The following is a 22,085-nucleotide window of genomic DNA, read 5'->3' as shown; positions in this document are numbered from 1 at the left end:
GACGATCTTGTTCCCTTTGCAGTGTGTTCCTAGCAGCATCCCTTGCACTGCACAGTTTCAAAAGACTGTGCCTTTGCCATATACACACACACAGCATCTTGCTTGCTGAAATTGGTCTCCCCCGGCTGATTTGAGCAGCCACTTTTCCCATACATCTATTTCAGTAACTCTTCAGCAGCTGACAGCCTGACTAGGCTTCAAACCAGCCTCCAGAACAGCTGGGTGGAAAAAAGGCCATATTTCCGAGCTCCAGGTGGACATGTTTGCCATGGAACTCATAGTTCATGTTCATACTGTTGCACTCTAGATACCTGCAGTAATTTGTGTGCACTTTGGTTTTCACTCCTGTGTGTGCTGAAGCCTTTGGGAATTCTGCTACTGACTTCATAACAAGTGCTGTATCTTTAACTGTCAGATATCCCTCCTGTTGCGGAGAATGAAAGTATTCAGCCAACAAAGAAGATCCTTTTACTGAAGGAAATAAATACAAATACATTGCAATAGTATGTAAAATAATCAACAGGGAGAGGAAGGGGATTGTCTCCCTCTGCTCTGCGCTCATGAGGTTCCACCTGGAGCGTTGCACCCAGGCCTGGGGCCCCCAGCACAAGAAGGAGTGGAGCTGTTGGAGCAGGTCCAGCGGAGAGCAACAAAGGTGCTCAGAGGGCTGCAGCACCTCTCCTATGAAGAGAGGCTGAGGCAGTTGGGCTAGTTCAATCTGGAGAATATTCCAGGGAGACCTCACTGCAGCCTTCTAGTACTTAGTGACAGCTTATAAACAGGAGGGCGACCAACTTTTTACATAGTCTGATAGCGACAGGACAAAGGCAAGTGGCTTTAAACTAGAAGAAGGGAGATTCAGGTGGGATGTTAGGAGGAGATTCTTTCCGCAGAGGGTGGTGAGGCGCTGGCACAGCTGCCCAGAGAAGCTGTGGTGCCCCATCCCTGGAGGGGCTCAAGGCGAGGTTGGATGGGGCCCTGGGCAGCGTGGGCTGGTGGGGGGAAGCCCTGCCCACAGCAGGGGTTGGGGTGGATAGGCTTTGAGTTCCCTTCCAACCCAAACCATTCTATAATTCTATGAATTTAGACTAGGCTTTGAGAGGCAAATGTTAAGAGTGCTTTTGCAATCTGAGCTTCAGAGACTGGTGCTGAAAGGCTACTGGGCTATCTTGTATGAGGGCAGGGGGCCTGGATCCTCACCAAAACTCTCAGATGGGAAGGGCAGCCAGCCAGTCCTTCCTGCTGCCAGAGCTGTAGGCCTTTTCTTTCCATAGAGAGGATGTATTCTCCCCTATCAGTAGGCAGCTGATTGTGTCCTTAAAGAGTAACAGAAGAAATTCCCCATGTTTCACAGCATGTTTCAGAGAATGCTAACTGCATGTGAATGTTGGTATCGATAGGCCAGTGAGCCTGGACGCTCCTGCTATCATGGCAACCATCTGCTGAGGGGTCCACAGGAGCTTTCCAAAACTCTCGTCAGCTTCCTGCTGCCCTGCCTGGTGACAGCAGGCCTTTGGGAAAACCTCTGCAGCTTCTAAGTGAAACTTGATTTGCACATTACTTGTTCAAACAAGCTATGAGTACATATGACTCATCATTTCCCTACTTTGTTTTGCCTGTTAAGCAGCCATCAGCATTTACATCACAATTGATCATAAAAGAGCAAAAACCATGCAGCAGTTCCAGCCTCACCCCATGTGAGTTACTACATAAAATCAGCAGTCCTCCCTCAACTCTCCACCTTAACTGATATCATTTTGCTTCCTAGTACTTACTCTCACAGCCTTTTTTGGGAACAATGAATATGATCTGTTGTGATCTGCAGACTAGCGCAAACAAACAAGTTTATGGCCTTAACAGCCTGGTTACAAACCTCAGTGCACAGGAACAGAGGCACTTTCTTGCTCCTTCAGGCTGACCCAACTGGAAGATCAGAGCCTCGTCTAGCCTGATGTCTTGAGTGTCTCCAGGCAGGGATGGAGCTTCTACCACCTCTATGGGCAACCTGTTCCAGTGCCTCACCACTCTTATTGTAAAAAAACTTTGTTATACCCAATCTAAGTCTCCGCTCTTTTAGTTGAATCTCTTTCCCCTTGCCCTATCACAATAGGCCCTCAAAAAGGCCCATTCCCTTCCTTCTTAACAGCCTTCCTTTAGATACTGAAAAGGCAGCTCTCAGGTCACTCCAGAGCCTTCTGTTCTCCAGTCAAGTTTGTGCTATACAATTCCAAGGCCTCAAAGCCTAATTTTCTTCACAAGATTTACTTCACAGAGTACTTAATTTTAAGCAGACTATAGGGAGGTGGGATTTTAAGGCACACAGGACTTGAGTGCTAACTATCCTGGGCACACGTGCCACAGCTTCATCTGTCCCAAAGCAGACATGCATTAAGTGACAGCTGGATGGATAAATATGTGCACATCCATACAACTGGAGCATTGCACTTGATTTTCCTGAAAGCATCCAATTTGTTAAGGAACCCAGGGGAAGCAGACAAAGTGGCAGCATCTTGCTATAAGCAGTGGCTAGGGAGGGAAGGAGAAATTTGGATCATGAATGGGAAATCCCAGCAGCAGCTTCCCTTCCTGATGACAGCAGGTTCCTTAAGAGGAACTTAATTCTCTCTCTGCAGGGAGAAAGATTAGACAGACAGAAAGCATCAAACCTAGAAGAGAAATAGATATCATGGAAAGTGATGATGTCTGCAAAGCAAGCCTAAAGCAGGATTTAGGCTACTCGCCCCTGTTATGCTATTGATTATGCTGTAGTCCATGCCAATGTGAGAACTGAGACTTACGAAACCCCACTTGACGGTTATCTGTTTTTGAGGCATCTGTCTCAGTACGCTCCTACAGTTCAAGTTCTGTACATGCCATCTCCCTCACCTTGGTCATAACCCAGCACTTCTCAATCCACACGCGGCATCCCCTGAGAGTCCTGAAGGCTATCTCACGTTGGTACGAGAACAAAGCATGATGACATAATGGAACAAAAAAGAGGTGCAAACCACCTTTGAAGAACCTGCTTTCGATTTCAGGGAGCAGCAGAATACAATACTCCTGGTGACATCGCCTTTCTAGTAATGTGCTACAGTAATTTTTTCTTAATTAAACAGAACTAGTTAATTGCCTTCTAATTTATTTAATCAACTCAATTTCCATCGCAAATTTATCACTGGCTCAACTGAGTAGCTTTTACACGAAAGCCACAGAAGAAAGGAAAAAAAACATTTCTGCGTGGGGAACATTTTAATATTCCATCCCTGGTTTTGCTTCCTTTTTCTGAAGAGCAGAAATTCAGCGTTTTCTTTTTCTTTAAATAATCCTTCTTGCTGTTGGGACAACTCCCTTTTAAGGCCAAGTTTTGCTCAGAGGGAATGTTGACTGCATTTATAAACACCCACTTCCTAGGGTTTATAATAGTAACAGCAACATAACCTGAACTATAGTTTCAGCAAAATGAGGCAAACGCATTCAGCCAGCCGACCAGCTTTTTTGGAAAAAATTTGGAGGTGTTGGCTATGCCACCATGGTTTTAATTTTCTCTGCTCACACAATCACATCTTTGAAAATCCCCGTCCTTTTTCCTTGCCTCTTTGAAGGTAGAAGCTGGTGCTTCCTCCAGTTCCAAGATTCATAGTGAGAGTACTCAGATGGTGCAGCAACCATGGAAGCAGGAAAATGCCACCTTCTTTATAACTCAGGAATTTTAGATGGGTGAAAACTGCGACTGTGGATAAAGCTTCCAAGAACTACTGTGAAGACCAGATTTCACCATATGCGTTATTCTGCTCAAAATATCCCCTTTAACTCTGGGGAAGGCTGCCAAAAGAAAAAAAAAAACAAAAAAAAACCAACACCCTAGTGTGGGCCATTTCTAGTGTAACTTATTGTAATCTGGTTAATAAGCCCGGTACCTTGAAAAAAGATCTGATGTAATAGAGCACGAAGAATTTCCACTTAATAAGTGTTACACGCTTCTCAAAGGATGAGCCATATGAACCACAGCCTCAAGATGTGCCACTGACTTATGGACATATCCTGCACTGACATCACCGGCACTGAGCCAGAGAGGGATACTGGTGTCTGGTCTTTAATGCTTTCTGCTACCGCAGCTACCTCAAGCTTTCCAGCCACACAGGTTTGGAATTGCTACCTCATATGAAAGTAATTGCCTATGTGTTTGTGTCACCATAGTATTTTGCATCATGCCCACCCTTCGCCTGGAACGGGATGTGTAACTTCAGTGTGGTACCAGAACAGTTCCCAAGGGCCTGGCGCTGAGCTTGTTCGGGTGGCCATAAATTAGGAACAACTCCACTGCTGGTGGTGACACAGAAACACACAAGCCTGGACTTGGGTTTCTCAAACCTGTTGCATGGTTTCTAAGTGAATGGCCGGGGGGCTGAAAGTAAAATGATCCGCCTCCACCCTCCTAGAAAAAAGAATTAAACCAACACCAAAACTCACTAAAACAAAGCCCCAACAAATGGAAGCACATCAGAAATGTGTAAGGATAGTAGTGGTGGGGAAATTCTTGCTGCAAACATAACAATCCTGTGCCAAATGAGTTGTCATGGCTTATATGTAACATTCCCACAAAGAGGAGCAGAATTTTTCTTTATTGTGAAATCTTAGTTGTGAGCTTTGCTGCTCCTGGGAAAAGTCATATGTCAGAATAGAACAGTGTTTCCAAATATGACTAGTCTGAGCAGATAAACAATGAATGTCAACAGAGCATTCAAGGAAGTCTTTATCTGTGGTTAAATCCCTTTCTGAAGGAGTATATGTTCTTGTTTTGGTAGTATTACACATCAGAAGTACCTTGCCTTCGTGCAGAACACTCCATTGAACTGGGGTCACGGTCATCTGCAGTCAAAGCATCAGCTGTGCCCAAGAATATCCTATAGCAATACCGTGTGCTATGTTCAAAAGTTTCTTTACACCATATTTTCTGATGCTGTTGTGCATAAGGCACTGACAAAATGAACATACTAATTCACTTAGTTCTTTCAGTTGAATCCAAACCAGACAAAATTTTGAGGTTCAATCTCTCGTATCTCCCAAATCTTAGAGATGATCCCACTTTGCTACTTCCTGCCCAGAAGGCTCTGAGGACCATAAGGAGGCAGAAGTCCCAGTCCTGACCACTCTGTTCTTACAAATACTGGGACCAAGCACCCCTCATCCTTCTATAGAGGTGAAAACAAAGTGTGCTACTAAGACTAAGGGATCCTTCAGAAGCAGTGCTCTTGCACCTACGCTGCCTCTATGGATCCTAGATCCAATAGCTCTTTAACACACTGTTCCTAGCAGTCTTGGGGAGGTTTTCTACCTCAAGGCAACATCCACTTTAGTCATATTTCCTTTGACCACCAAACCACAGACAAGTTTTTACTCTTCGGATATATCAATTTTTATTTCTTAAAGGCAGAGCAACACCACTTTAATAAAGTGCCCTGTTGCTACCAAGTAGTCTCAAAAGTATGGGTCACACCAATCTGCAGATAATGCAAAGAGGAAACTGAATTTGGGTCTCCCACTTCCTCAGGTTGCACTCCAATTTATATAGGCAGTAGCACTGAAGGTAAGAATTCTCTCTTCTGGTCAGCGTTCAAAGTCTTCAAGAACTCAGATTCTCTCCTTGTCCTTCCAACTTCTCTTTATTATTGACAACAAACCCACTTTCAGTTCTCCACAATTTTGTCCAAGTGCCTTGGACAAACCCAGCATTTCACATACTTCCACTTAAACCTGATTTTAATCTGGGGACAGGCTAGCTCTTAATTTCACTACATCTCAACATCCCTCTTTTGTGGATGGGGAATTAGAGAGCAGATGGAGATATAACACTTAGAGCACATTCAAGAGAGCAACTTTCGTTTGTGGCCCCACAACACAGCAGAATCTTGGATCCAAGAAAACACATTAAATCACACTGTCCTTGTTAAGGGAAAATTGGAGGGAGTTTGGTCACTGGGACTGTTTTGTTTTTTTAACACTATTAAACACAAAGAAACCCAGAAGCTTGGCAGCCTATCCCACCATGTAAATCCACATCTTTCTACATTATTAGGAAGTTCAGTTGAGGTGAAAATCCTCTGTGAAAATTTGGATTCTGAAATGCCTTCTAATCACTGCCTAAAGTCCTTTTTTTTTTTTTTTAATCATTATGAATAAGTTGTAAAAAGAAGGGTACCCACTGGCCTTGGGAGAAGACTAGTTTCAGGGGACTGATTATGCAACCAGTAGGATATACTGTGCATGATTGACGTCCTTAACTGCTCAGGGAACTCCAGTGAGTTTCACGTTGCTGCCGTGAATAGCATCCTAGGATTTTAGTTGTTTATCTTGTTGCATCAGTTAAGCTACATGGTGTTAACCAGGTGTAACTGCATATTCACAATAGTTTGGTTTAACAACTTCATAGAATGAATCACAGAATGGCCTGGGTTGAAAAGGACCACAACAGTCGTCAAGTTTCAATGCCCCCTGCTATATGCAGTCAGCAACCACTAGACCAGGCTGCCCAGAGCCACATCCAGCCTGGCCTTGAATGCCTCCAGGGATGGGGCATCCACAACCTCCTTGGGCAACCTATTCCAGTGTGTCACCACCCTCCGTGTGAAAAACTTCCTCCTAATATCTAACACAAACCTCCCGTCTCAGTTAAAAAACATTCTTAAACTTAACATGCTTTGGTCTAAAAGTCAATAACTCCAGTCAGTAAGAAAGCAAACTCTGAATATAACCCAAAATGTATGAAACAGCATCAGCATAAACTATGCCAATAACTGTTCAGATGCTCTCAGGTATTAGCAGAAAAGTCACACCCCTCAGGAAGCTGTCAGGCCCAGGACTACCTGGTAGAAAGGACTGAGAACCTTCTGCAAAGGTGCAGAGATTGGCTTTTCAGCAACTCACACGACTTGCTTTCACACCTCTCTTTCAGTATACATATATAGAAAAGTAAACAGAGGGAGACATTAGAAAGAGTTGTCATAACTCCTAGCCTTACAGTTAATGAATCAGCTCTGCAGTAACCATGACAAACCCCACTGCTGCGTGTTGCAGTAGCTGCCGAGGCTAACCACAGACAAAAGGCAGCACTGGGGCCTGTTTGCTTTTACATTCATTCACTTTTTGAATATTGGAAAGGCCACAGCTACAGAGCGGAGGTATTCTTGGCTGTGCTGCTGTGGTTTTAATGCCTTTTACACGGACATTTTGGAAAGACTGCAATTATACACAGCACTGAGATAACTCTGGATAAGTCTACAAAACAGTTTCCTCTGAGCATGTACTTCCCTAAGTGAGATTCATGAAACAGAGAAGGCATGCTCATGGAAAATAACAGCAACTGCTGCTCTCAGCAGAGATTGCACCTTGTTCAGCTTCTGATACTGCTCTCAAAGCAGGCCCAGGTCATCTGTCCATACTATGGGAACAACTAGGGAACAAGCACACATGCACAGAGGAAGCAAAGTAACCAAAAAGCATGGAAAAACAAATATGTCTAACTGAACAGTATACCAAGTTTCTACGTACATGGAAGGGATTGATTCCTCTTCTGGTAGAGCGGACCTAAAGAAATTAAATATTTATTACAAGTACTCTCCACCAACTTGTCCCCTGGCACTTCCCTAGTACTCAACCTCTCTCTAAAAACTGCAGCATCTATAGCTATGTAAATGTTAGTTGGTGTATGTGAGAAGTCCTCTACCTGGTCATTCATCCCACCTCTCTCTGCATTTTAGACATAAGATAGCTTTGAAATTAGACATTGTGATGATGAGCAAGCTGATGTTAGAGGTGAGTCCCTTGCAATTTCTATCCAGAATTAGTGTTTAAGTGTCTCAGAAGATGCTGCTTTCTTGTAGCTGTAAAGAATCAGAGATTCACTGTATCAGTGGTTCTGCAAATGTCTTCAGATGGGAGAATTAACACCTACTGCAGGCAACATGATTGACTTGAATTGCAGCACCACTACCTTTCAGGATCTTGACAGACACTAATTTTGGAAAGGTGTTTTGCATGGAAGACTGGCATTCAAAGAAAATGGAAGACTCAGTGCGTGCAGGTGTTACTTAGCAACCCACAGAAGAAAACTTTAGTTGCAGCTAGAAAAATTTCTACTTTAGAAGGATAGCATTGGTTAACTGTTAGGGACAGCAACAATTCAGCAAAGCCTTTTGAAACAAAACTCACGCTGCTGTATACATAGACAGCAACTATCATATCAGCCATACCAACTATCATATTAGCCATACAATTGCATGTCACTTCCTTGAAATGAAGCACAGTTCTTCCTTCCAAGTTACCACTAGAAGATGCATACTGTCAAAAGGACACTCCTGAGATAGAGTAGCAGTAGTATAAGTCACTGTAGAACTACCTTTTCTTCCACTCAGCTTGCGCAAGTCTCTGCTGAGGGGTTTTCTAAGAGAATGCTCCAAAACCCTTATTCTGTCCCTTCTGTTCTGCCCTTCCACAGGCACATTCTCAGGGACTTCCTCTGTGCTGGAAGAGCTCAGAAAACAGCTACAGCACAGTTAGTCCCCAAGCAGACAGCCTCAGAAAGGAGATGTGTACAGGACGTAAAATTAGCTGGCAATTAGGCTGTAGAAACCTTCCAGATCTCAGCAATCTGCTCAATCCAGTTGGGAATGTCTATGCACATTTTTGAGCAACTGAAACAACCCATTCATTTTTGCACACTAAAGCAACCATATTTTCATTTTGTTATCGCAGTATTAGAAGCTTCATGACTCTAGCTTTGCTTGAAGAACCTTAGAGAATGTATGTGTCACTACTGTGTACTGATATGGCAGCACATGCTGGAAGTGCATCAAGGTCAGACTAGGTAAGTCCTTTCAGTTCTTTGAAATTGATTTGCACAGAAACAATGTGCATAGGCAAGAAAATAGTGCTTATAGAGTTCAGAGGTATTCTTTACAGAACAGAAATAGTAAGCAGTGAGGCCTTCCTAGCAGTTATCTGGAGCCAGAACATAAAAATATTGTTCTTCCTGGTATCAAGATTTAAACAGATATAAAGTCAAATTAAGAGTCAAGACAGGAAGAAGTATCAGCGTGGGAAGGTATTACATGAACAGAGAGACAGAAGAAAATACAAGATGAAAGTACCGAGATCTTTCTCCAGCCCACTATTCCAGCAAACAGATCAACTGGCACTGTTCTAGCTCCCATTATCTGCTTAGTGAATTGTACAGGGGAAAAACAGTAAAAATCAAGCTCGAATTCCCAACTCCACGCTCTGCCTTTTGGAGAAGGAATACGGCTGAGTAATTCAGCAGTTATCAACACCCGCTACGTTGATCTGGCTTCAGAGATGCTGCAATGAGATGGACAGCTCTGGACTGTCAGTCTCATATTCCCCTCTTTGGGTACACAAGTCACTCTGCTTACTGCAGGCCTTGCACTTCTGAAATCTATACAGAATAGGAAAAAAGGAGGAATAACAAACAAGAACAGGTGGTAAGAGGAGTAACCATTTTTACATGCTTCCATTAGCTATGCTAGACACTGAAAATGACAGAAAAACTTCAGAATAAGGTAATAGTTTTTGTTTTGTTTTAAAAGGTGCTTGTATACAAAAGCAAATAGCATGACAAAAAAAATAAGAGGAACCAGAAGTACCTGCCCACAAAGGGGATTTCAACATTGTAAGTTTAACTGAAACAGTGGGGAAGTGAAACTGAATAGGAGAGGGGGCTTAATGCTGAACACTACAGTGATATGTTTTAATTGCTATACAGCATTTGCCATATAGTCAGTTAGGGCAGAATTACCTTATTCTGATATGAACCCTGAAGAGCTGAACTACAGACACAGGAGCAAAGCAACACCATAAGAACTGCTGCTTAGTTCTGTTTAGTCCCAACTAAAGCTAAATGAGCCTCATAAACACCACAGACAGGAATATGTTGCCATTTTTATGACTATTATAAGTATGCTGGTCAAGATTCAGAAGGAGGCTATACGGGGAGAAACATCTATAACACAACCAAGAAAGTGCCAACTATAATTTAAACAATGAACTTCATATACAAGTCTTCACCAATTTTATACAGAGATATAGATGCTAACAGATTAGCATTGAGGAAATCATGTAAAGGAGCAGACAAACCACTTGCTCAACATTAACAAGTGGTTTTCAAAGATATGTGGATAATCCAGTTCCTTCAATGGATAATCAATATTTGCTCCAGATACTGTCCGTAGGCAACTGTCTGTACAATTTTACAGGAACCCTCGATCCAAAAGGTGAATTGCAGGACCCTCTACACTGGATGTGTTAATTAACACCATTATGTTCCCTAGTTCCTGTAACACTTTGTGGAAACCTAGCTCAATACAGTAAACAGAATGACACAGTTCTTTCCACTAGAAGTTTTATTTGTTTTTAAACAGAAACAAAAATTTTTAATACAAGCACTCACTTAGGAACCCTTCTGCTTCTTTAAGTATGCTATTCAAACAAAGTTCTGGATGCCTGCTGATCTATAACAACCTGTAGATAAGTCAGAAAACACAGGCTTAACCAAACCATACTTTTCTTCATTGTTCGGCCATCACAGCTCTTCCAATGTCCATGGTCAAAATACACATGATACCAACACTGAAGAGTTAGCAGTACAGCCGTACGTTGTACAAGCTCAAGCTGAACAAGCTTCCCCATTCACTACTATGACTGCAGTTCAAGTCTGAATGGACAGTCTCCTGCTATTCCAGGCCTCCTCTTCTCAAACTGAAACTGCCTGGTTTGTCACTGCTCAGCTAAATATAATGCACAAGTGAAACATCCTAGTTTTGGTGAAGCTTAAGAGATCCAGCTGGTGCCAACACTCAAGACATTAGCTTATCCCTCCCCATTTATTTCTAGGCACTTTGTTTATAAGCCATACTATATGTAGCACCTCTTTAAAAGTACATTTATCAGATCTAGAATAGAAGCACCTATCATGGTTTCCCACGACTCTCGTCTCCAAAAGGATTTCCTAACCGTACAGCACACACACTTTTTAAAGAAAAAGGCCATCACCAAGGCAAGGTAATGGTTATGTACACAGTCTGCATTAGCTTCCACGTGAGAGCTGCTCAAGTTCTGATGCCTGCAACACTTCAGTCTCTTGTACCACCTTCCTCCTAACTAGCTTCAGATTCACCCTGGCTCCCAGCTCTGCAGACACCAGCTGGATCACCTGAGCTGGAACAAGGAGTGAGGGAGCCCACAGACCTCAATTGCATTATTTTCCTTATTTAAGATTGGCAGAGAGGCAGCTTGACAAAAAAAAATTGTAGACAACCCTCCACTTTGTATTTCCAGGCAGCTGGAAACCCAGCAGACAATGTAGCTGTTGCTTAACAAACACAGAAATCTACATTGTATGCCAGGTTCATGCCCCAAACCTGGACAGTCTTCCCACACAACTGATTAACAGCAGCTGTGCGCACCGCAGTTCACAGTACATTTCCTCCCCTACTATGCAATAGTCACACAATCAGACAAGATACCATTTTCAACACCTATCCTTTGATTAGGGTAGGCTGAAGATTCTTCAGTGAAAAAGTCCGATTATTTTTATAGTTCCAATTTACAGTTACCAGTTAAACTACAGCCCCCACAACAGGCTACGGAAAATATTTCTGCTTCCCAATATAAAACATCCAGATAGTTAATCTGATTCCCATTGTAAAGAAGATCCAACATCCAATATATCCAATTCTTTACTTGGGGCCACACCTCTGACGTTAACTTGTTAGCACTGTGAACTTGCTCTGCACCAAGGAGAGAAGACAGAAATCCAACAAACAGTCTAGATGGAAGATATGAGATGTCATCAGAGACCCAGTAGCCAGATGTAGCTGCTGATTGTAAAGACAGAATCTACACTGACTACTGAGCGATTGATGGGCAACTACAAGGTCTGGGCTGAACGATCCACAGCATTAGTCCAACACCACCTGTAGAAACAATTAGAAAAAACATCAGTGTAAGCAACATTTACATAGACAGACCTTACAGAAAGAAGCATCCACAGTTAACGTTCTACAAGAAAAGAGCGTTGTCAGGGCCATCGCTTCAGTTATGCGCTTGTTAGTTGTTATAATGAACAGGCATTCACAAGGTGTTCCTGAAACTTTAATCAGAAATAACCTGTTTTTGTTTTCCCATACTAGTAAAGAGTCAAAAGCAGCTAATATGAAATGCTCACAAATCTGAAGTACGCTAATATCAGAACAAAAGCCAACTTAAGTCTCCCCTTAATCCTCAGTGTAGTATGAGAAGCTGAGAATTTTTCAGACAACAGGCTGTTCTCACACTGTCCAGAAGGGCATTAAATCAAATTAAATGTAAAGGTACAGAGGTAATCCTGAAATGGTGAAACATATCCCACATCGCAGTGAGAGAAGTACAACCTCTATATTATTTAGTAGGGAAGGAAGGGAGCTGCTTAGAGTTCACTATTGGATAACAGCATTTTGAGTCTCTGCATAAAAGCCCCTGAACATAGCTATTTGAAATACTTTAACTCTGGTATCAATTGAAGGAGTTTCAATTCCTCTCTGTACTGAACCTATCATTCTTCTGTGTAGCACATCCAAGAAAACCATGAATAGATACACAACTAGCTTGTCCTTCTAATGGTGACTTCAGTGTAACTTCCTGAATTCTTCAAGTAGACCTAAGTGCTAAGACTTGGATGCTGACTCCTTGCTATGTAAAAAACAAAAAATGGCCAAACATTTCAAATATTTAATTAAAACACTTACTTGGGAACCAATGAGATTTTCAACTTTAATGACAACACTTTCAACATTGCCACTGGCCTGCTAAGTTTTACTGCTTTTTAAACAGAACCATAACTGACCATAAGAGCATTTCTACACTTTTTTTTTTTTAAATCATTTGTTTACAACAGTTCTACCATTTATGTTTAACTAGATTATAGCCATAGCATCAGATTAAGGACAGATCTACTGGAAAGCAAATAACTGTAACAGATTACTGTAAAGTACTTCTGGAAAGGAGTGGTTGCTATTATATCCCCACAGTTTTTCTGAACTTCTTCACAGTGCCATCTCACAAGCAGTATTCAAGCATGAATTGACATTATCTGATCCCTATATAGTATCCCTGCTAGCCTGTACTTCTGACAGCACTTTGCCAGTATTTAGTGCTACTGGAAGTGCAAGAGCAGCGGAGCTGAAGCTGAGAAACAGATACTAGGATTTCTGCTGGACAACTGATCTGCACAACTTATGTGCTTTCCTTACACTTCCCAGTCTCCTCAAAACAAACCACCATCCTGCTGCTTCCCCAAGAAAAAAGCCCACATGCTCTCTACTGGATTTCCACAATGTCCCAGTCCAGGGGTGGCAGTTGCACCCAACACAGAAGGTCAATCATCCCAAAATCCAAAGTGTAAGTTACTTCTAGCAAGAGCTTGGGCTCTTGCAGGAAAGAATCACAGGATCATGGAATGGCTTGGGCTGAAAAGGACCACAACGATCATCGAGTTTCAACTCCTCTGCTATGTGCAGGGTCACCAACCACCAGACCAGGCTGCCCAGAGCCACATCCAACCTGGCCTTGAATGCCTCCAGGGATGGGGCATCCACAACCTCCTTGGGCAACCTGTTCCAGTGCGTCACCACCCTCTGTGTGGAAAAACTTCCTCCTAATATCCAACCTAAACCTCCCATCTCAGTTTAAGACTATTCCCCATTGTCCTATCACTATCCACCCTCATAAACAGTTGGTCCCCCTCCTGTTTATATGCTCCCTTCAAATACTGGAAGGCCACAATGAGGTCTCCCCACAGCCTTCTCTTCTCCAAGCTAAACAAGCCCAGTTCCCTCAACCTTTCTTCACAGGAGAGGTGCTCCAGCCCTCTGATCATCTTAGTGGCCCTCCCCCAGACCTGCTCCAAGAGCTCCACGATCTTCCTGTACTGGGGGCCCCAGGCCTGGAGGCAGTACTCCAGATGGGGCCTCAAAGAAAAAGGTTTGCAAAGGTCTCAGAGATGGAGCACTCTTTCCTGTAGAACAGTGGACCTGCTCCGCACATACATGATATGAAGTCTCAAGCTGTACCACCAGCCTAGGTCATCCAATTCTCATTTTCAGTAGTGCTCTGGTTTGATATCTGTGCAAACTAGATTCTCATTGCCACATGAAAGGAAAAGAGTACCCACCATGCATCATCTCTAATATAGACAGGTGATGCTTTGGCACTGGTGAACTCTTCTCACAGAGAAGCTTATTGCCAAAAAATACAAAAGTGAACTGAGCTGTATCACCAGATCAAGATAAAATTGGAAAAGCACTATTGGATGTTGCTATGCACCAAATACAAAGGCAGCAGATGAGTACATTTGTGAATCACTGCTCAACATACTCCTACCTTTACTTGCTGAATCAAGATGAGTTTAATGTGCTTTAAAGTTAAGTAGCTCAAAGAAAGACATACACAGATACATACACCACTGTACCTTTTTCCATATTTGAACAAAGTCAGTAACTGTTTTTTAGTCAAAATCGTATCTGTTGGACAGAACAGACAGGTCCTGATCAATCAGTTTTGTAGTGGAAGAGATTTGCATCATGGGATATATTATTAGAACAGGGATGGCACTGACTTGTTAAATTCTGTCATGAGAAGAGGAAACAGCTATTCATTATGAAGATCACACAAGTGAGGCTGCAGGGTGGGGGGAAATAACATCAATTGTATCAGTTTGAACAATAGTTTTTCCCATGATGTCACTACATTTGGGAAAAACACTGTGCTTTGGACAGCACTGCCACAGGTGACTGAACAAAAAGAAGTAGGTGCCACTTTACTAGTTCTACTACTTTGCCTAAGACCCACATCGCAATATATAAAAGTGACGCAGGGGATACCCGCAATGCTTCCTAAACAGAAAGCAAGCCATTGCCTCCCCAGGTTCAGAGCTGACAGTTTAAGTGAGTATTATTTAAATCCTCACCAGGGACAGCCAAATGCCTGCAAGTCAGTGCACTGGACTGCAGGTTAAGAAACATTTCTCCCCGCTTAATGCACAATACAACAGAATTTCAGCATTCACCAAGCATGCCAGGAACTTTTAATTACCTAATATGAACTTAGGCAAATAGCCATTATGTCCTAAGTTCAGAATTCAGTGAAACAGCTCAGCGCATTGTTTCAACTGAGCAGACATATGCTTTACGAAGAGAGTGCATAATTGCGGAGTTCGGCTATGCACAGCAATTTGCCCTACTTAATGAAAAAGTTAGCCAAGGCACTGACTGTAGAGAACTATTGCACAACTTTTTAAAACCCAAGGTAATGATACAGAAGGTGAAACCAACTTTAAATACAGGTGTCTAATTAAAAACACATTCTTACGCACAAATTCCTCTGCAGTTACCTAATTACACCAGGGCCAGGATATCTCCGCAGCAAAGCATGTTTCCAGCAATCCCAGATCCTGCATACCTCAGACCCTGTGACTGTATTGGTCAAACTCATTCAGACCAGCTGATGGTCACTTGACTCTCTGCACTATTTATATATCGCTCCATTAACTGAGGCTTCTGATTGGGCTGAGCACATTTACAAAAACCCTGCCCAAGACATTTTTTGAATTGCTCCACCAGAGAATACTAGTATGAGCAAGCCTAGGGAGGTATAGAGTTGGCACAGGCTCCTAAAACAACTTCCTAGAGGCAAAACCACTTGCATTCTCAGAGGCCAAGTAACGAGCTTGTTTTTAAAGTTGCGTTTATCAGCAATTAAAACACAGTTACCCTTAACCAGGACCTATTTCTGAGTTGATTTTTATGGACAGCCTTTGAAATACTTCATGGAAGTAGACAAACCAGCTTCATTGTAAAACCCATGAAGGATACTGTAAAGAGTTGAGTACGTATATACATGTGTAAGATGAACACAAAATAGTCAGTCATACAGGCATAAATAAAATCAGTTTTATACGAAGTGCCCACTGAAGTTATCTGAGCCTATACTTATGAGGAGAGGCATAAAGCTGCCACAGGAGAGTGTAAGAATGAATTAAGGTTCCTAAGCTATTTGCATAGCAAGAAGGAATGATCTTCCTTTTCATAGTGTCTGTATCAGGACAACATTGTCATGCAAATAAGCAGCATGCGGTTTTCAGCTATTGTTTGTCAGTTCTTACACCCCAGTACATTGTAACTGTCCACTGGATGGTAATAATAGGAAGAACTGACTTCAAATCACAATTTGGTGACTAAGTTACGAGCATTAAGTTAATGTAAAAGCAGCAAACGCTGCCCACGAGGGCTCTGTTTCGGCAGAGCATCAGACGGCTTGCCAGAGAATTCCAGCTCAGCTCCACATGATAAGCACAGAAAGCAACTCTCTGCACACCAGCGGTAGATGCAACGTTACAGAAGCACCACCAGCTCGCTCTGCCTGCGCGGACACAAACCCAGCATCTCTCTCAGCATAAGGCACACTCACAGCACAGGAGATTGCCAAAGCAGGAAAACGTCAGCACAGGAAAATGAAAAGACAACTTCCCCCCCCAACCTGTGCCCCCCTGAGCTCACATCCCTAAACCATACCTACGCAAGGTGTGAGTCAGACTGCGTGCAGCCCCCGTGTCTGCTCCATACGTTTGCCAGACACAGCATGCGTGCGTATGCTGGGCGTACAACAGGGTGCACTGCTTGTACAGGAGAGGCCAGCCCAGCCATTAAGAGGCAAATAGCTGGTGCTCGCAGCACATCGCTGTTGTTGTAGCAGAGATGCTAAGCGAGATTCAACAGTGTCAGAGCATTACTTGGTCAGATTGTTAGCTCACTTAAATATTTTTACAGCATGCATGCACCTTGCAACAGCACACCCCCAGCGTGCCACGTATTAACAATCTGACTAGCAATCCAACTGAAACATGAGTAGAAACTAAACGGGTTAAGCACAACACACTATTTTTAGTGCTGATAGATATGATTCAGCTGAGATTTAAAAAGACCAACTAGTAGAGAACTCTGATGGCGACTGAATTCATCCAGACAAGTCTCTCCCCTACAGCACAGTCAGGTTTTTAGAGCCCAGTCAATGTCCCCACCATGCAATTCAATTTACGCTACCATGTGGTACAAGAGTGCCTAGCATGTAGTCTTAAGGGAAAATAGAGGGCTCCATCTTTCATTCCACTGTCATTTATTCAAGGCAGATACCTCTGCACAGAACACCAGGGGAAGAAAATACCGCTTTGAAATGGCAACCCAGTGAATTAGTGAACGCACACTGGGGATGAGACAAGTTTCTGAATGGCAACAATTTCTAAGATTAAACTCCCAGCTCTGACAGTATGATCCCTCCGTATGGTCCTCAAGGACCTATTTTAAAGTTAATTGCTCTTCCAAGTGCAGTTAGTACTTACTTCAGGAGAACAACACTGTTCATGTGTCACTTGAACTTTGCAATAAAGGCACTTGATTATTCAATTATGGAGATGACGTGACAAAGCCACCTGCTCCTGCATCACACCCTAATACGCAATAGAAGGCTGGTAAATATGAATTCTTTACCCACCCTCTCCTCCTAATTACCTTACTGTCAGATAAGGAGGAGGAGGAGGTAACTCCTCCAGCATTTTCAGTCAGCTGCAGTGTGAAGTTTATCACATTTACACTTTAAGCCAATTTAAACTGTTTCCGATCACCTTATTATTCTATGGGAAAAACAACTCTGTCCCCCAGGCAGACCTGGCCAGGCTTAGAAAAGGGAATACAATGACTACTTAGATATGAATTCCAGTCCAATTAGTTGTGAGCCTCTAAGATGGGAAGCTGGACTGCAGGCATGGTTTGGGCACTGTCATGCCTTATGACTCAGAGGGACTCACTTTCTCCCCAAGACAGTCACCATCCTTTCCCCTACGAAGTGCTAAAACAATCCTACTTGAATGAAAAAGAGAACAAGTCCACACAAAATTTCACACCTGTTATCTTATGCAACAGAAAGCTTTTTTTTTTTCCTGGAAACACAGGTGTTACACAATGCACCAGGAAGGGCTGAATGCTATGTTACCCATATATATGCTTAAAAAATACAAAGTCTGTACTTTGACAAATAACCCAGTCACCTTAGGTAGACAGCATTAAAAAACAGACATGAACAAAGAATACCAAGGAACATTAAAGAACTCAGAAGACGGGAAATCAGAGCACTGCTCCAGATTACAGCACAGATGTATCCAGTTAAGGTCTCCAGAAATTCTGGAATGAATGCTGTTCTGAACAATAAGCGTTCTCAACAACCGCTGTTCTGAACAGTAAGTGTTCTCTGAACTATTTACAACATCAAGCCCATCACAACAATCACAGTTTAAGTGCTAATAAAAACCCTTATGAAAGAAATGAGAAAGTCAGGGACACACTTTATCTTGCCTGAAGATTATCACATGACAACAGCATGCTACTATGCCCCACAGACCTTAATGTGCATGTCTACCCCACAGCCCATATGACTTGGCTTCCTTTAGACCACAGAAACAGAAGTACGCATCACAGAAGAGCAACAGGTACAACGTACTAAGAAGCTTCCCAAAACAAGGACTGGTTCTGTAGAATAAGAGTCACTTTATTTACCAATATTAAATCCACTCTAAGTAATACACACAAGCAGGTCACAGCATACAACCACAAGCTTGCACAGTTCCCTATGTGCAACATTCCATGTTTAACTCGCATGAAGGCATAAGCAGTCACATGTAAGAAGGGACGTAGCAGTGTCAAAGGCAGTAGGTGCTTCTAAAGATACTAAATTTCTTACTGTAAGTTAGTATTCCCAGGCACATTGTGGTAGAAATCCCTGCTCCGGTTCTTGAAGTTAACCAGCAGGGGAGTTTTAAAATACAGACAGAGGCTCCATAGGGAAACAGGAAAGCTACATCTTACTGAAATAACCATATAAATGAAGATCCCTCTACATAAATATACACACACTTGTACTGGAGCGATGAGATTAGGTAAACAGATAGATAAGCACACTGGCAGGGGAAAGTGATGGATGTCAGCACTACCCTACCTTCTGGGTAGTTAAACAGAAGGATCTATTTGCATCTGGGTCTGTACTATAGGGGTAATCAGTTGAGTTATTTAATGATGTTATTAACATTTGAGTAACGCGTGCAAGTTAAAGCCAGAACGACCTCTCATGCTTGGCATCATAAAAATAATGAAGAGGTCAGCAAATAAGTGGCTGCTTCCATCAATGCAAAAGCACTCTGTACATACTGATTGCTAATCAGGAAGTTTCCGAAGAGTCACAATAATTAAGGTAAAAAGGCAAGAAAGTCCAGAATAGGTCTCAAGGATGCAAGAGATGCTGACAATGCTACTACTAGTGCTGATAAATTAAAGGTTACTTGTGACATGCAATGACAACTTTGGCATAGTTTAGCAACCCAACACTAGGAGAGGGAGCTGAATGGGATACTGAAGAAAAACCATAAAGCCACAAACTTAATAGGTCAAAAAGTATATATGACCACATTGTAATAAGAGGCAGAGACACCAGGGATTTAACTTTTACTTTATCCCTTTCTTAGAATGAGAAATCCAGAACTTGGAAGAAAAGAGTGAACTTGTGGATATAGTGTTCTGTTTTGTGGCAGCTAGATCACTCAGACAAAAGAGAGACCAGCTGGAAAACCATCTTCTCCCACAGTAGATGTAATCTCCATGCTGTTTTATCCACACAAAGTCTTGCCAAGATTATCTTCCAGTTTTTCCATAGCACAAACCACTTTTAGACCACCTCCAGCAAAAACAAGAAAAAACAGCTGAAGGCCATTGTATAAAATATTGCTAGAAAGAACCAAGAAATAGCTCTCTTGAGATGAGAGACTTCCAGAACTATAGGAATACTAACAGAGTCCTGCAAGTAACACAGACAAATAGGAATCAATTTATTGCTGGCTAAGGTGATCTTACAATGAAGACAACAAATTTATTCAGGCAGAGATGGTGGTGAGGAATTGACAGCACCAAAGAATGAACGTGGACTAGGATATCCTGGGGTATTTGAAAAAGGGCTCTTGAAGTAACAGCCTTAGCAGTATGAAATCTCAGCAATATACAAGATCAAATATTTGACTCCTGTTAGATTCTGGTTATGACAGAATGGAGGACAATGCCAATCTCAAGTTCTAAACTGCACGCTCATGTATTAAGCAATATATATAATCAAACTCTGAGATTAACGCTCCAATACTAAGAAGTACAATGGCAGACAATGAGTTAATTCATTCTGCAATATGACAAGCTGGTTTGGAAATTACTGAAACTACAAGAACAGTTCTTACTGGAGCTTCTCATGAGGATTCCCAATCTGGTCCAAATAAGCACCACTGCAAGGGTGGGTGTGATGCCCACTATGCATACAAATAACTTCAGTTCCCAACTTTAAACCATCAAGAGCTCTGCTGAGAAGCCATTATTCCCAGTTCCTAACACATACTTAGGAAAAACTCAAAACAGACTGTGACTACAGCCTGTTATAGAAATGTAGGCTATACCTGACCTACTTCACCCCACCTGAATTATTGCAATGCACACTCATTAGATACTGTTAAACTCGCTGTTGAATACTTGCACTTAAAATAACATCTTATTATGAATCCTTACTTTCAAGAATACCACCATGGAGAGCAAGAACAAATTCTAGGTGTTCCATCTGGGAGATGTTTTATGATTTCTGCAGAACTGTTTGCTTTTTCATTCCAAGTATTTTTAACATATTCAAAGTATATCTGCATTGCCTATGGAACTCTAAAGTAAACAAGAAAAGCCTTTTTGAGCCAGGCCTGCATTAACACAATAACTTTCTATCTGAAAGTTTCCTCATTTTCTATCCTTGGCAAAAACAAAATAAAGATGGTGGCAGAAAATACTCCAGTGATTTCGTGTCCAAGCGAAGCAGTGAGGACAATCAAGCAAACATCCCACTGGGAATGCTATAAGCACTTGAAAAGCACAAAAAGCTCAGATGAAGCTTAAGAATAAATATGAATTCAAAAGCAGAGGATACGGACCAACCACTTAATGTATGTATTCCCATCACAATTACTAACAGAGGGTTTCAATTCAAAGCAAAGGAAGCTCCATGAGTGAAGCCTCCATCTCTCTACAATTGCAAGACACACTCACATAGGTATATACACACACATTTTGTTTGTTTAAAAGTCAGTAACAATCTTTGTATTAAGCACAGACGACAAACAGATTTCCATATTCACTCACAGTGAAGTAGTTAACTAAAAGCAAGGTTATCCAAATAAATAAAGTGAAGTGAAAATCACTGCAAAATAGACTGGAGAACAGAATAAAGCATCAGATCTATTGCTGGAATTAAATTTAACCTCTGAAGCAAAAAAAAACCTAGCAGTAACCTTCTATTACAGGTCAAGATGACAACAAGTCAACTTAGACGTGGCCATATTAAAACTCTGATCTCACACTGTATACTTTCATTCTTAGTATCAACATGGAGAACAAAAAGATGTCTTTGTAGTATAACAGCAGTATAAAATTCTAACTACTAAAGCAGAACTATTAAAGCAAAAAACACCGAAGCCCAAAAACTAACAAACAAAATTGTCCTGATAACTCACCCAGTAAGTTTTAGATACACCTAATATTTTGCAATGCAGTGCAATAACATGCAAGTCATTATCAGATTGCCAGTGCCATTAATCCTCAGTTTCCTACAGATGATGGAGGAAATCCCCAAATAAAAACCACACATGAATATTTTTGATAAGCAGTAAGGAAGATGGGTACTACTGACTCTCTATTTTATGTCTGCTAACGGCACAATCAACTTCAGCTCAAGTCTTATTTCTCCTCTTCATTTCTCCATCCATAACAGATTCACAAGTATTGCTATGAACATGTGAAATAAGGCATGAAATAATCTCTTTGCTGCAGCCTGTCAAAAAGCACTTCCAGCCTCACAGAGTCATTTGTTTACTACTTTTCAAGTTATGGATAACATTTCCCAGATACCAGACCTGGGAC

At 41.9% G+C, this 22,085-nt stretch overlaps 1 protein-coding gene and 2 non-coding genes across 6 annotated transcripts in view; all 3 read right to left on the bottom strand.

Annotated features, from left to right (window-relative positions):
• LOC107055472 (translation initiation factor IF-2-like) overlaps positions 1 to 22,085 on the bottom strand; it is a 101,914-nt gene that overhangs the window by 11,700 nt on the left and 68,129 nt on the right. Inside the window, exon 5 of one of the 4 annotated variants that reach the window (XR_006932562.1) lies at positions 10,401 to 11,987. The exons of the other annotated variants lie outside the window; for them this stretch is intronic. The gene's annotated coding sequence lies outside the window, so the exon portion shown is untranslated. Of the gene's footprint in view, positions 1 to 10,400; positions 11,988 to 22,085 lie in introns of those variants that run through there. 4 annotated transcript variants of the gene reach the window in all.
• On the bottom strand, positions 11,344 to 11,442 carry MIR221 (microRNA 221). Its single transcript, NR_031402.1, has one exon. It is a non-coding gene; the product is annotated as a microRNA 221 (primary transcript).
• Positions 11,849 to 11,946, bottom strand: MIR222 (microRNA 222). Its single transcript, NR_035005.1, has one exon. It is a non-coding gene; the product is annotated as a microRNA 222 (primary transcript).

This window comes from Gallus gallus, chromosome 1 (genome assembly GCF_016699485.2).
Source record: "Gallus gallus isolate bGalGal1 chromosome 1, bGalGal1.mat.broiler.GRCg7b, whole genome shotgun sequence".
NCBI lineage: Eukaryota > Metazoa > Chordata > Aves > Galliformes > Phasianidae > Gallus > Gallus gallus.
This window is presented reverse-complemented; position numbering and strand designations above follow the sequence as displayed.